The following is a 16,470-nucleotide window of genomic DNA, read 5'->3' as shown; positions in this document are numbered from 1 at the left end:
CATATTTTATTGCAGTTACAGGTGAATGATGCTCGTCACTGTCTCTGAGTAGTGAGTTATTTCGTAAATATGTTGTAGTAACATAGGAAAGACATAGCAACCTTTGTCATAAATCTAAGTATTTTTTAACACCCAGAAATTTAGTTCAGAGGTCTCCGCATCAGGTTTTCCACCCAAAAAAGTGTTGAAAAATATTCCAATGCTTCTAGTTGCTTTGTTTTATTTTTCAACCCAAAATCATATCTATAAAAAAACATGAATTGACAAGAAAAGCAATCAATAATATATAAATTGAAAAATAATATTACGGAAAAAATAAGACTCAAAGGGACAGTATGAATTATATAGAGCCTCCTATTGGTTAAAAACCTTTCGTTCATTAAAAAGTAAGCAATGTTTATTTAAATAATAAGCGAAAATATATGAACTGTCAAATACACGTACATTCTTCAAAATACTAGTAGTTTGAGAAGTTTATTTTACAGTCGAGCCTCATCTAAAGGGAAACAAAATAGTTGTCTGGCATCTTACTGCTACGGGTAACCAAAAACCTTAAAAATAGCTGGGTAAAAATGATGCGTTGAGTTTCTGTAGTTTCTATTCATCCTTGTGCATTTTAGCAATAGCTTTGGGTTGCACTACACTATACAGCGAGATCTAGTGCTCAAATAATATACACTGTCTCTTTAAGAAACCAAATATATGAGTAGAAAAATCAAATAATTACTATTCAGATTCAAATCTGTGTAGCTTTCTGAACATGATGAACTTCTAACATCTTGTCTGAAATGCCTTCTAACAAAACAATCTGTTGAAAATTAAAATTGTATATACGTCTTTGTGGCTGAAAGTGGCAGCTGGCTCAAAGGCAAAAAAACTCACGGAACTGTCCTCTAAACTTCAGTACAACAATGACGACAACCCCCCCCCCACACACACACCTTCGTTCTGCATTTCAATATAAAGAAAATGTTATTTTGCCAAAAAAAAAGATATTTAAAAGGAATCTGCTAATTTGTTGAAAATGAAAGTCTGTGATTGATAGGTGCACATATGTGCCATAGGCCACCTACTGAGAGTGCAAAGCACCAGTGAGTGTGTGTGTGTTGGAATGAGACCGCAGACACAGGAGTGAACGAACATGGCAAATGTAAACATTGCTCCTGCAAATGAGGAAAAGGATAAAAACAGTTAAAATCAAAGCACACCGGACTTCAACATTGTCCCCTGTTGTGTGCAACATAAAAATCCTTTTAAATACAATTTTAATACTGCAAAGTAATCCTTATTTTTACTAAATATAACTGTAATTTGATTCCGTCTTTTCTTATGTAACTATAAAGGAAAACATTTAAATTATTTTAATATTCTGATTACGTAACACCATTACATGTTTTCCCTTACTCCCCAAGCTTCGTCATAAAGCAGGGCAGACGTACATCAAGTGTCATGATTACTAAGGTGACTCAGCTGTGCCCGCTCATTTGGCGTCAACTACCACGGGTTCTGATTGGCTCTCTGTCAGTATTTGAACTCAGTCCTGCCAATCCCCTGTTGTCAGTCCGTCTATGAACCTCTGTTTTTCAAGGCAAGCCTTTTTCGACCTGTCACGTTTTTGCTCCCGTTTGTCTCCGGCTACGACCCGTTTTGATCCCGACTACGATTGCTCTCACGTCCCGACTCCCGACCCGTTTTTGATCCTACCACGTTTTTCCTCTCCTGTCCCGCCAATCAACCGGTTTTCTGTCCCTGACACGCCATCGCTCGCTACGGAAGATCTACTTCCGTATTCGGATCACAATCCGAGTACGAGAGCGATTTTCTTCCCGCCTCCAGCGAACACTGGATCATGGGCGCAGCCCTTCTCTTTCCTTGAATAAAACCTGTGGTAAACGTCACACAAGTGGGTCCTGTTTCCGTTCTGGTCCTGACATCAAGCTCAAACTTTCTTTTGTCCATGCTTTCTCTCTCTCTCTCTCTCTCTCTCTCTGTTTTGTGCTTTCAACGGAGCCTTCAACTAAGTACACCGACATCTATACAGTAAACGAGATTTGCTTGTTAATATATACGTGTTTTTTACTGTCTCGCACTCATTGTAATTGTAGCTGCTTTTGCAAGTGCATTGTTTCCCAATTTGGAGCTCAGCCTAACTAATTATCCCAGAGGTAGCTATAGCAAACTTGCACAGGCCGCATTAACATTAAGCACACATACAGTATCAATACAAGCCTCAAACCTTTTTCAAGACCACTGATTTAGATTTAGGAATTAATGGATTAAACAATGTGAAATGATAAAATGAATAGAAAAACAGTCAAAAGTGGAATGGGGAAAAAAAACTCACAAAACTACATAAATACAGCATGACGCCATATACCAGAATGCTCTCCACTGTGGCTTTGTAAAAGGACATCAGCCTGTGTGGCCCTTGTTGTGTAACACAGCCTTGCTGAAATGGATCAATCAGCTCATTATGCATGCGCACAAACGTTACCAATCTATCATAATATCCTTGTACGCATCGAGCAAGGGTCATTGTTTGATTGTCTAGTCTAACCCTGTAAGACCGACCGTTGTAAAATTAAACATTTTTATTTTTTTAAAAAAGTGGTAAAAATGTGTTTTTGTCGTTGACTTTCTTTACATCAAATAAGTCTTTGGGTGCAATTGTTAAGACCCACAATTATTCTAGGTGTTCCCACCAATAGGAGCCCGGCACAAAAGTGTAGAACTTTTACAAGCTGCAAAACCTTGGCTGAGCAACAACACATTTTTACCTTGGCCTACATTCACCAAATGTTAGTTGATATGATAACGTTCTCACAAAATTGTACCAAAAACATTTTCATTTTTATCTGCCACGTCTTCCTATAACACCATCCAAGTTATTTTAATATCTTAAACATGCTAAATCAGACTTCAAAAAGGAACATATTATTTGATTTGGCCCCTACTAGTGGTGAAAAATTCCATTCATCACAGAAAAAAAATCATGGATTTGAATAATAACTGAAAATAGATGAACTATCATGAGGTTTACCCAAAAGGAAGCTGACAGGATAATCCGCCATCTTGCTGATAAGGATACCCTGTAAAAAAAAAAAACCTAGCTAGAGGATCCTAAAAAAAAATATGAAAAACGGTACAGTTGTGTCACTTTGGGTCTCCATAGTTTTAATCGTCTTTGTGCGTTGTAGCACTAATTTTCGGTAACACTACACAATACAGCAACACTTGTTGGTCAAATATTACACAGTTTCCATTTAAGGAAAAGAACAAACTCTTTTTCTGTCTATATTTTACTTTTGAGTTCTTCTTTTCTGCAGCCAGAAGACACAATGTTCAGGACTTAAAAGATAAAAAAGCAACTGAAGATTACACAAAGCGTTTTAACGCGCTTTTATATAATTCTTTTATTTGAATCTTCTGAAACCCAATCCTCTAAAAAAACAAACACTGAAAACTTATGCTCAGTTATGCTTTTCCAATGCTGCACCACCTCTTGCATGTTAAACGCCAGATGTGCTTTGCATTTTAATGTAGCCACCTTAAGTAAACATGACTTGAACAGCAGCCTGTTGCAACCTTAGAACGTACCATAATATTATGATGACCTCACGTCTACTACTGAAAACTTTCAAAAGCTGCAATGCTTGAAAGTGATTTTTATTCCCTCTATTACAAAACTATTTTTTGGTAACATGTTCTTTTAAGTGTTTGGTACTCGTGGGATTTTGAATAAGAAAACTGATAAAGTAAAATGCTTTTTTAAAACTTTAGATTTTAAACCGAGAGAGGAAAGTAAAATGGCAAAATAATTGCGAAGTAAGAAAAAAAATAGTTATGGGATTCTCAATAATACCGGCTTCTGATCAGTGTATGCACAGATTGAAAAACATGAGATATCTCCCACGACTACATTGAACACAGTGACTTGTTTGTGCTCATTCGTGTTTTTTCTCATTTTACTATATTTTGAAAATCTTCTTCTAATAAAAAATGTAAATGAATGCTTACAATTTGTGAAATAACTGACAGTGCGAGATAAATTCGCTCATTTTAACATTTTTTATTAGGATTAAAAAATAGTATAGTAGTATAGTATAGTAGTATAAGTAGTATAATAACAAGTATAATGTTCTAAATATTAGATTATTTAGCAAATTTTCAATCAGATTTTTTTTTTAATTGTGCAAAACTCTTTAAAAACAATAAAAAAAATGTTCACTCAATGAGGTAGGAATATTTGTTTCCGGGTATGTTCTTCCTTACTGTGTGGTACACACTTGGCTTTGTTTGGCAGATGAAATGAGTTTTAAATAAATTATTCTTACTCTTTCGACCCTATAAGAAAAAATACATATTGTCACCCGCTATATTATTCAATCAGTCGACACTACTTGTCAGAAAGATTACAATAATTCATTTTTTCTTATTCCACTGTTATTTTCTACGTAGTTATAGCTACTTCTTTTTAACTCAACTCGCATGACCACACTTCCGCAGTGCAGTGGTTTATGGGTATTGTAGTTGTTCAGTTCAAACCTTTGTGGGGAGTTAGGAGTGAATGTTGCTTTGAAACATATATTATTTATTTGCTTAATTGTTTATTGGGTAGCTAAAATGAAAGCAAAGTCAATTTTTGTAGTTTGTATTGTAGGTTTATAACCTGCTTGACTGCTCTTGGGGGATAAAATAAAGGAAAATGAACATACAGCAAGAGCTGTAACACAGATTTTTCCTTGGCACCCCTTTTGGTGGGGAGAAACCCAAAAACTGAACACCGCGAGTCAAATGAAAATGTTATAAAGGTGCAACACTCATCGCTGAGCACTGCAAACCTTTCACGCAGGGTGAATTTATTAAATGAATAGTTGAGATAATTTGATCGGCCCTCACACATTTCTTAAAAAATCTTGCCGACTCTCTGAAAAGTTTGGACACCCCTGCCCTAAATTGTTTAATGAGCTTCCTTAGCGACATACAGGTTTGTTTGTGTGAGACCTCATCTCATCAGCTGTACCGCTTATCCTTATTAGGGTCGCGGGGGGGGCTGGAGCCCATCCCAGCCATTTCCGGGCAGTGGGCTGGGGACACCCCCAATCGCAGGGCACACGTGGACAGACAACTCACTCGCTCAGTCACACCTAGGGACAATTTAGACCGGCCAATTCACCTTTGGAATGTGGGAGAGTGCCCGGAGGAAACCCACGCAAGCACGGGGAGAACTTACAAACACCGCACAGTAAGGCCGGTAGCTGGATTTGAACCCACGACCTCAGAACTGTGCCACACACGCGCTAACCACTGCGCCACCGTGCTGTGACACCTTGACTGTGATCTGTTGTGGTCTTCATATACTGGGCCGACCTGCCCAAGACTTCATGCGTCCCGAAGCAAAATTGGATCTGGTCTGGGACCCCTAAAGGTCTTGGACTATACCGATATTTGTAGTGGTGCTAACTGTGACTTTAGAATTGTGTGCTATCCAAGCATGACCTCACATAGCTCGGCCTTTGGCTAAGTTGATTTTTGCAATCCAGAGATGGAATAAGAGCTTGCTCTGTCCACTCCACGCATCGGCCCGGTATTGCAGTACCTCCGGGAACGGTGCATTCGCAATGATCGCAGCAAGGCTTTAGGGCTAGGACCTTAGCTTGGCCTTTTGGCTGAGAGTAAGTGTCCCGGCTCCTAGGCTTTGTAGCGTATTATGAACTGACCGATAACGGATAGTGGATAATGAATAACGAAGATAGAACAATAACCCTTAAAAACCCCAAAACCCCTATTACTTGATCATTTGCATCCATATTAGAACATTCCTTGTTCTACTCCAGGGATGGGTAGCTATATGGAGTCGGGGCCCTCATGTGACATGTTACAGGCTAATTACTTTTAAATAGATTAGCTCCTGAAATTGGCATTGAAACAACCACAATTAGAGCAAAATAGTATATTAGGTCCCTGTTTTAAGCACTTCATTTGTTATTTAGCTTTGAAGTATTATTGTAAGGTGTTTTTTTAGTTTTTTTTTGTATTTCTGAAGTCTATTAAAAGTTCTGTAGTTTTTTTGTAGTATAACTGTAGTTTTATTTTTGAAGTATTTCTGAAGTACATTTGTTGTATTTCGAAATTAGATTTGTTTGTTGTATATCTGTCGTATTTCCATAGTATTTTTGTATTATTACAGTAGTTTTATGATTATATTATTTTATAGTATTACTCTAGTATTATTTTTTTTAATATAGTTTGTTCTATCTCTGTTGTAAACTTATAGTATTTTCATATAAGAATGTTTGTTGTACATCTGGCGTATTTTTGTAGTATTTTTTAGATATTTTCATAGGATAATTATTGTATAATCGCTACATGAGTAATTTTTAGGATTTCTGTTGTAAATCTTTCGTAGTGGTATTTTCGTAGTAGTATTTCTCTAGAAGTTTTTATATCATAGTATTAAATATTTATGTTTGTTTACTGTTTAAATGTAATTATAGTTGAAGTATTTTTAAAGCAGTATTTTAGTAGTAGTTTTGTAGAATTTTTGTACTATTTCCATAGTAGTATTTTTGTCATATTTCTTCAGTATTTTTTTAATATTACTGTAGTTGTCTTTTTGTAGTATTTCTGGAGTAAATAATTCTGTGTGAGCCCTGGACTCGACCTTGCAGTTTTCAGAATTGAAATGGTATAGATGCATGAATAAGATTTAATCTCCGAGCCATATGTACTCATGAAAAGAGCCATATCTGGCTCGCGAGCTATAGGTTCCTGACCCCTGCACTAGAGTGTGCCCTTCGATCCAAAAGAAAATATGAGGTTAAAGAAGAACTTGGCAAGCTCGCAACCTTTAAGACGATCATAAGCATTTTAGAAAAAATGACTTCACCTGTTTCAGCATGGCACCTTTTTTTGTTTTTTGTTAGTGGTCATGGTGAATCGTGGTACAAGTGCAGCCTTGTGCTCAACTGATAGTGTAGTCATGTGGCTTAAGGTGTTTTACAGCTGCCAGAAGCCAGACGGTGGAAGTGTCGAGTTCCGTCCTGGCCCCTCACCAACTTCCATGCGTAGGGGCCACTTAGCAAGGCCTCAAGCGCACTCTGCAGTCTAGAGCTTTGCAGTTGCATGAATAGTCAATTGCTTTGTCCATCACTTACAGGTATTTCAGCCAATTGGTAACTGAATTCAAATCCAACATTTATTAAGTTGATGGAGGGTACGCTGATCAGAACCAAACACATCAAACAAGATTGAAAACGGTCAAACTGAATTGAATATTTCTTTATCACATTTTTAATACAGTATATGGCGGTGTTTGTCAGGTATTTTACCGGGTAAATATGACACATTGAATTGAATTGTCTTTCTTGTCATTGATATTAATGTTGTGAAAACATCGTATCCAACAAGATTAGGCATAGTGGATTGGGTAGACAATGATTTTCTGGGCTGTGTTGATTACTCTATGTATGATTTTACTGTACCCTGCCGTACTTCCAGCACACCACACCATGATGCCGTATGCCAGAATGCTCTCCACTCTGGCTTTGTAAAAGGACATCAGCACCTTCTGTTCCAGGTTGTTTCTCCTGAGAATCTTGGAAAAATTGAGTCTCCAGACAGCTCCACCCGTTGAGCTAGCTGCATCTTGAATTGAGGCTTACCATGTATGGCGATCATACGCTCCAGTAGTAATTATCGAGAGCTCATTTTAGAGAAGTATGGTAGGTTAGTGAACTTGTTCATGTTCAGGGCTGTGCTGTTGGGAACCACAGTTCCTGGAGTGACCCATGGCTGATTGCATTGCCTCCATGTAAGATGCTAACCTGCTTATTGGGTGTAATAGGGGTTCAGTGTCTTACCCAAGGACACTTCGACATGTAACACGGACAAGCCGGGATTCGAACTGAGATCCCTTGATCCCAAGACGAGCGCTCTACCTCCTGAGCTACTGCCGCCCCAACACTATGATTACACTATTAAGATTTTAACTTTTTTCAACAGAAAGTACAAAGTAATACTTAAAACAAGATGTTTAATAACTGTTTTCATGTACAGAGGTATTATCTACTAAGATTAGAAAAAAACTCTAAAACAACCTTATATTTTGCTGGTGGACCCAATTGCAGGGAAGCAGACCAAGTGTGATTAAAAAAAAAGGTTTTGAATAACAACCAAGAACAAAATAAAAAAAAGTGGTCACAAAACAAACCAAATGTCCAAGCAAAAACAAAGCTCAACACACACATATACCAAACTCCAAATGAAAACGCAATTTCCCGACCAGCTGTACTGTCCGAGCAGTCATTACAAAGGTTTGAAATAATGAAAGACAGGTGTGGGGTGATTTAAACCCATCTGGGTGGACAATAACATACCCGTTAAATCAAAGATCAGACATATGCAAGTGCTGGTTACTTCCATCTTTCTCCATGCTTCCAAGACATACTGTAGACTCTCACAGTCAAACTGGAAAAGAAAATCCAGGCCATGGAAATACAATGGTATTGGAAACTTGTAGGCATTAGCTACAAAGCTCATGTCACAAATGAAACAGTGCGCTACATCATTAGGGGGAAAATGCAACCTTTCGAAGAACTGTTGGCAACTGTGCGCGGATAAAAACTTCAGTGTTATGGACAAGTTACCAGATCATCAAGGTCCTCATTTATAAATTTTTCTTTCTAAAATACTTGAAAAAAGTAGTGGCACAGCAGCTGAATGATTTCATGTCCGAGAACAATCTCTTTGAATCAATGCAATCAGGATTCAGGGCTAACCACTCTACTGAGACAGCTCTGATTAAGGTAACCAATAATGTCCTACGGACAATGGACTCTGGCGCATCATCACTTTTGCTGCTGCTGGACCTTAGTGCTGCATTTGACACAGTGGACCATAATATCTTGCTAGAACGGTTGGAAAAATGGATTGGTCTCTCAGGAAACGTCCTCTTATGGTTCAGATCCTACCTCTCAGATTGGACACAATGCGTTAAATATGGAGAATTGACATCTGAGCCCTTTAGTGTTACCGGTGGTGTTCCGCAGGGTTCAGTGCTTGGCCCCCTTCTCTTCAGCATTTATATGCTTCCACTAGGTGATATTATTCGCAAGTATAATATCAGTTTCCGTTGCTACGCAGATGACACTCAACTCTATCTCCCGATGGAGGAATCTGCCACACTAAACTGTGGAAATTTGGAGGCCTGCCTCACTGAGATAAAAGAGCGGATGTCACTCAATTTCCTGCGTCTTAACTCTGAAAAGATTGAAATGTTAGTTATTGGTCCATCTAAGTCCCGTGACTTATTCTCAAAAACCGCTGTGAACATCGGCAATTGCCACATCACACAGAGCGACTCACTTAAAAATTTAGGTGTCATTTTTGACCCCGATCTGTCCTTTCAAACACATGTGAAGAAAATTACTAGAACCGCTTTCTTCCATCTCCGTAACATTGCTAAAATTCGTCCTATACTTTCTCAGTCGGATGCGGAGATCATAATTCACGCGTTTGTTACCTCCCGTCTCGATTACTTTAATGCACTGCTTTCCGGTCTTCCGATGACCAGACTCAAGAGTCTTCAGCTGGTACAAAATGCTGCAGCGAGGCTTTTAACTAGGACAAAAAAGTACGATCACATCACCCCAATTTTGGATAACCTGCATTGGCTCCCTGTTAGCCTAAGATGCGATTTTAAGGTTCTCCTATTACTATACAAAATCATACATGGACTTTCCCCCTCATATCTTTCAGATCTGATTTCCCCCTATGTCCCAGCCCGAAGCCTTCGTTCCGAGAGCGCCGGTCTCCTGGTGATCCCAAGAGCCAAGAAGTGTTCCGCTGGTTCGAGAGCGTTCTCCATCCGGGCACCGGTGTTGTGGAATGCTCTTCCCCCTGAGATCCGATCTGCAACCTCAGTGGAAATGTTTAAATCTAAGCTTAAAACTCACTTCTACTCTATAGCATATGAATAACCTAAACTTCTTATATGTAATAACTTGTGAAGCCCTTTGAGACTATTTGTGATTAAGGGCTATACAAATAAAAATGACTTGACTATAAAAGACTGCTTACGCACAAAAGAAGGAGTACGCCATTTGTAAGCAACGTTTGGTATTAATGAAAAACAAACTTGACCGCAGAACGTGCAGGCATTCACAGGAGCTCTTGCCTTGAAGTAACCACAACATCTTGAGAAACCAGGCACCACAACCAAACGGCAGATGGATAAAACCAAAGAAAGTATTCGGAATCGATAAGTTTCTGCCCCAAAACTCAAATGTTACTTTTCACATCAAACATATAAAGAGTCTATTTGAAAAAATAAGTGAGAGGGGTAATCGACATGGACTCTCCCTGGCGCACTCGCAAAAAACATATGATTACATTATTCAATTATTAGGATTATAATTTTTATTAATTACTAACATGTCATGGTTGTTGCGCATGACAGTTGGTTAGGTGGGCTACAGTCAGGGTATTCCCCCACCTGTAGCTCTTTAGACAATTAATAGATGGCTGGATAAAAAAGGAACCTACTCGCTATATGGGAAAATGAACAAGTTCCTATCCAGCAAGTACTGCTTGAGGATGTGGCGTACGGGACACTTAGGAGGGAGCGGACTTTCAGGGACCAGCAAGACCTACTTTGAATATTTATCAAGGGCGTTCCCATACCCTTAATAGCCATAAAGGGGCGGATCACCTCTTGTGCACCAGCTTCAGAGTGGTTCAAAAGGTAAACAGGCGTAGGACGTGCGTGCACACTGCTTTATGAATTGTCATGTTTTTGTTCGCCCACACTTACCGTGTTTCCTTCGTACGCTACCTGTAGTTATCTTTCCTACGCAGAGTTTTATAAATGAAAGCCCGGGACTGAACAAGATAATTCTCCAGGGCACAGTTCAGAGAGAAAGACCGAAAGAGAACTAGGCCTAGCACATTAATAAAAGACTGGTGCCAACTATGCTACGGGTAAAAAACAGTCCAGGAACCATTAACAGTGGAGAAAGCTGTCCAGAGTTGCGTCCAGGGAAAAAGTAACAAAATAAACAAATAGTCACAAAACAAATAACAAAATGTCCACAGAAAAAACAAATACGACAAAGTCCAAACCAGAAGCAAAAACCAAACCCGAAATGTTAAAGCTCGGGATAATTAGGGGCAGGTGTAGGGGTTATTGGGTTCAGGTGTGTGCAATTCAGCAACCTTCCCCAGTTTGGTGCTCCCTAGGGTAAGGGGCCGTGTCCCATTCCGACAGTCCTAACACAATATGCCATTCTGTCAATGTGTACAACCTCTCTTATTTCAGTAGAAAAAAACAAGAACAATTGACAGAAATAGGAAAAATGACACTTGATAAATTCATTTTTAAGGGTTCCTTTTGCATTTATTTAATGTGTTCACAAAGATTAATCAACCTTTGCTTAACTTCTGCATACAAACACTGGATTGTATCTGATGTTCAGACGTATTGAGTGAAGGCTTCCCACCTGACAGACATTCTCCACATAGTGGCATTTGCAGTGAAAGTAATGAAAAGGTCAATGGTATTGGAAATAAATTGTACACTCTAGGCAGAGAACTTTTGACCCATTCATTCATCTATTATAGTAAAGGCTTTGTTATTGATGAGAATAGCTTTAAGGACTTTGATTTTTATGCCTCTTCCGTTTGTGAGAATCATGAAGCAAGATTTATCTTGACTTTGAGTTCGGACCTGCAGGGAACAGCTGTTTGTTTTTCTTATATTCGCCGGGTTGTTAATAAACTGTCCTAAATTAACTCGAGGAGTAATTTAATGGGCAGAGTAGCCAGATCGACAATTGGCCTTTTCAGCAAACACAAGGCCATTGTTTCTATTGGGGATAACAAGGATTAGAATGAAATTGAATCAATAGAGAGCTATTGACAAGCTAGCACTCGTTATCCAGCAAACATTTAAACTAAGGTGTGTATTTTGGGCCAAAACTTGCTACACGTAAGGGTTGACAAAGCAGCAAGCAGCCAAAGTTCATAAGATGAAGGCCAGGAAATCTGCGGGTTAGTGCGGACCAAAGGAAATAGGTGAATGTAAATATTTCCTCATGTCCGAAATCAGTAATACTCTACAATTTACAATAAATAATTAAATGAATGAAGTTTCTTATCTTTTGCTCCATGGAATTGTATTAGTCACACTAATATTGGTTTATGTACTGTAAATTCCGGACTATAAGCCGCTACTTTTTTCCCAAATGTTTAACCCTGCGGCTTATTCAGTGATGCGGCCAATTTATGTATTTTTTCTAACAGCCGCCAGCGGCGCTCGAGTACAAAAGGTAAGATTTAGACCGGTGGAATATATGCCTGTGTGTTGCCAGCGTGTTTTTGAATAAAGGAGCGTAGAACGACGTCTATAAGACAAAGTCTCTTTCCCATATTGGGGAAGACTACTTTAATGACGTCAGTTATAAGGAGGAAGATGAGCACGGTTTACCATGATTTCTACAAGTACCAAACTAAGTTGTTTTTTTAACAAACCCGTTTCCTTGTGTTGCGAGCGTGTTCCTAGTAGCGTTTTGCTACCCTTCACAGACACGGTTTGGGATGAAAGTTATAATATTATTATTAAAGCTTTGAAAACTCTCTCGGTGTACCGTCTTTCTTTGTAAATATGTGTAACCATGTATAATGAAATGTGAATTTCCCTTCGGGGATGAATAAAGTATCTATCTATCTATCATCTATCTATCTAATATGTATTTGCAACTGTATATTTTTGTAATGTATTTATTTTAGAGACTTATTCTGATTTGTTTTCCACGGGCGAATCAAAAAGAAAGGGCGAATACAACGGGGGCTGATGGGAAGTGGAGTAAAGGTGAGACGTGTTTGTGGATGCAGCGGACAATAGTGGATATATATTTTCACCACCCTCACCTTTGGAAATAAACATTTTTTTCCCTTGGATTATTTTCAACAGGACCTGGACTCTGCAGGTCTGTGTCATATCTTAAGTACCGGTATCATTTTACGTTCAATTTGCCGGCTGTTGTTTTTGGACTGGTTGTTGAACTGAGTGCTTCGTACCGCAGTTCTGTTAAAAAACATATCGAGCTTATAATGAGCAGGGTAAGCCAATCCGGAGATGGAATAAGAGCTTGCTCTGTCCACTCCACGCATCGGCCCGGTATTGCAGTACCTCCGGGAACGGTGCATTCGCAATGATCGCAGCAAGGCTTTGGGGCTAGGACCTTAGCTTGGCCTTTTGGCTGAGAGTAAGTGTCCCGGCTTCTAGGCTTTGAAGCGTATTATGAACTGACCGATAACGGATAATGGATAATGAATAACGAAGATAGAACAATAACCCTTAAAACCCCCCCCCGCAGTTGCGAAATTCACGGTAAAGGCCATGGCCTTTGGCCTTGATGCTAAGTCCTTAGCTTGGCCTTTTGTGTACTTTCTATGAAGTCACTACCTTTGATTTTTGCATTTCGGAGATGGAATATGAGCTTGCTCTGTCCACTCCACGCATCGGCCTGGTATTGCAGTACCTCCGGGAACGGTGCATTCGCAATGATCGCAGCAAGGCTTTAGGGCTAGGACCTTAGCTTGGCCTTTTGGCTGAGAGTAAGTGTCCCGGCTCCTAGGCTTTGTAGCGTATTATGAACTGACCGATAACGGATAATGAATAACGAAGATAGATCAATAACCCTTAAAAACCCCAAAACCCCCCGCTTTATGCTTGATGCTAGGACCTTAACTTGGCCTTAGGTCCTTAGCTTGGCCTTTTGCTTTGATGCTAGGTCCTTAGCTATGCCTTTGGCTTTGATGCTAAGTCCTTAGCTTGGCCTCTTGGCCTTTTGTGTACTTTCTATGAAGTCACTATCTTTTATTTTTGCATTTCGGAGATGGAATATGAGGTTGCTCTGTCCACTCCACGCATCGGCCCGGTATTGCAGTACCTCCGGGAACGGTGCATTCGCAATGATCGCAGCAAGGCTTTAGGGCTAGGACCTTAGCTTGGCCTTTTGGCTGAGAGTAAGTGTCCCGGCTCCTAGGCTTTGTAGCGTATTATGAACTGACCGATAACGGATAATGGATAATGAATAACGAAGATAGATCAATAACCCTTAAAAACCCCCCCTCAGTTGATGCTAGGTCCTTAGCTTGGCCTTAGCTTGGCCTTTTGTGTACTTTCTATGAAGTCACTATCTTTGATTTTTGCATTTCGGAGATGGAATATGAGCTTGCTCTGTCCACTCCACACATCGGCCCGGTATTGCAGTACCTCCGGGAACGGTGCATTCGCAATGATCGCAGCAAGGCTTTAGGGCTAGGACCTTAGCTTGGCCTTTTGGCTGAGAGTAAGTGTCCCGGCTCCTAGGCTTTGTAGCGTATTATGAACTGACCGATAACGGATAATGGATAATGAATAACGAAGATAGATCAATAACCCTTAAAAACCCCCAATATTGTGGGACTCAGTCGGGTTTGGGGTTAATTTCGTGATTGTGTCACATGTTTTAATGTGCGCGCATGCGGCATATATACAGGTGCGGCTTGTCAAGTCAAGTCAAGTCATTTTTATTTGTAGAGCCCTAAATCACGAAGAGTCTCAAAGGGCTTCACAGATTGTTACACTATATTACACAAACTATTTTCAACCGACAAGAGGAGTAGGTTATTCGTATGCAATGGAGTAGAAGTGAGTTTTAAGTTTAGATTTAAACATTTCCACTGAGGTTGCAGATCGAATCTCAGGGGGAAGAGCATTCCACAGCACCGGTGCCCGGATGGAGAACGCTCTCGAACCAGCCGAAGACTTCTTTGCTCTCGGGATCATCAGAAGACCAGCACTCTCAGATCGTAGGCTTCGGACCGGGACATAGTGGCAGATCAGATCTGAAAGATAAGAGGGAGCAAGTCCATGTATGATTTTGTACAATACTAAGAGAACTTTGAAGTCACATCTTTGACTAACTGGGAGCCAATGCAGGTTAGCCATAATCGGTGTTATGTGATCGTACTTTTTTGTCCTAGTTAAAAGCCTCGCTGCGGCATTTTGTACTAGCTGAAGAGACTTGATTCTGGACTTCGGGAGACCGGAGAGTAGTGCATTGCAGTAATCGAGACGGGAGGTAACAAATGCATGAATTATTGTTTCCGCATCAGACTGAGACAGTATTGAACGGATTTTAGCAATGTTGCGAAGATGGAAGAAGGCAGTTCTAGTAATTTGCTTTACATGCATCTCAAAGGATAGATCAGGGTCAAATATGACACCTAAATTTTTAACAATGTTCACAGCAGTTTTTGCGAATAAGTCCCGGCATTTAGAAGGACCAATGACTAACATTTCGGTCTTTTCAGAGTTAAGACGCAAGAAATTGAGTGACATCCACTCTTTTATCTCAGTGAGACAGGCCTCCAAATTTCCACAGTTTAGTGTGGAAGATTCCTCCAACGGAAGATATAGTTGAGTGTCGTCTGCGTAGCAGTGGAAGCTGATATTGTACTTGCGAATAATATCACCTAATGGAAGCATGTAAATGTTGAAAAGTAGGGGGCCGAGCACTGAACCCTGCGGAACACCGCAGGTAACATTAAAGGGCTCAGATGTCGTTTCACCATATTTAACACAGTGCGTCCTATCTGAGAGGTAAGATTTGAACCACGAGAGGACGGCTCCTGAGAGACCAATCCATTTTTCCAACCGTTCTAGTAGGATATTGTGGCGCACTGTGTCAAAAGCAGCACTAAGATCCAGCAGCAGCAAAAGTGATGAAGCGCCAGAATCCATTGACATTAGGAGATCATTTGTTACCTTGATCAGAGCTGTCTCAGTAGAGTGGTTAGCCCTGAATCCTGATTGCATGGATTCAAAAAGGTTATTCTCCGATATGAAAGCATTCAGCTGCTGTGCCACTACTCTTTCGAGTACTTTAGAGAGGAAAGGTAGGTTTGACACAGGTCTGTAATTACTTAATATTTCTGGATCAAGGTTGGGTCGTTTCAGTGTGGGTTTAATAACGGCGGACTTAAAAGCTGCTGGAACTACACCTGAGGAGAGTGATGTATTTATAATATTTAGAACTGAAGGCCCAAGGACGCTAAAAAGACTTTTAATAAGTGAACCTGGGAGAGGGTCGAACTGGCAAGTTGTCGGTTTGGCCGCATTCACCACTTGTTTGAGATCATCAAGTGACAGTTCACTAAAACCGGCCATTTTCCCAGGGCAGCCACCCTGTCGTGCATCTGTAAATTTCAGTCCTTTAATACGTGTGGTACTAACAATATCTTTTGCAATTTCTTCCTGTATGCATTGAATCTTCTTAGTGAAGAAGACCATTAAGTCCTGAGCAGAGTGTGTCGAACTGTCTGCGATAGCCTGTTGCCTTGTAAGCGATGCTACAGTGTCAAAAAGGGCTTTGGGGTTGTTCTTTTGAGACGCAATCACCTTCGAAAGGTAGGCCGATTTAG

At 40.0% G+C, this 16,470-nt stretch overlaps 5 pseudogenes; all 5 read left to right on the top strand.

Moving 5' to 3' along the window:
• Nucleotides 1-5,504: 5,504 nt before the first annotated feature.
• On the top strand, nucleotides 5,505-5,621 carry LOC148359137 (U2 spliceosomal RNA; annotated as a pseudogene).
• A 7,505-nt stretch (nucleotides 5,622-13,126) lies between these two features.
• LOC148359136 (U2 spliceosomal RNA) lies at nucleotides 13,127-13,204 on the top strand (annotated as a pseudogene).
• A 186-nt stretch (nucleotides 13,205-13,390) lies between these two features.
• LOC148359135 (U2 spliceosomal RNA) lies at nucleotides 13,391-13,563 on the top strand (annotated as a pseudogene).
• Nucleotides 13,564-13,829: 266 nt separating this feature from the next.
• LOC148359134 (U2 spliceosomal RNA) lies at nucleotides 13,830-13,974 on the top strand (annotated as a pseudogene).
• Nucleotides 13,975-14,152: 178 nt separating this feature from the next.
• On the top strand, nucleotides 14,153-14,300 carry LOC148359133 (U2 spliceosomal RNA; annotated as a pseudogene).
• Nucleotides 14,301-16,470: the final 2,170 nt, after the last annotated feature.

Source organism: Urocampus carinirostris, chromosome 9 (genome assembly GCF_059441175.1).
Source record: "Urocampus carinirostris isolate Australia breed hairy pipefish chromosome 9, RoL_Ucar_1.0, whole genome shotgun sequence".
NCBI classification, from domain to species: domain Eukaryota; kingdom Metazoa; phylum Chordata; class Actinopteri; order Syngnathiformes; family Syngnathidae; genus Urocampus; species Urocampus carinirostris.
The sequence above is the reverse complement of the archived record's forward strand: the minus strand, read 5'-3'. Positions and strand labels throughout refer to the sequence as shown.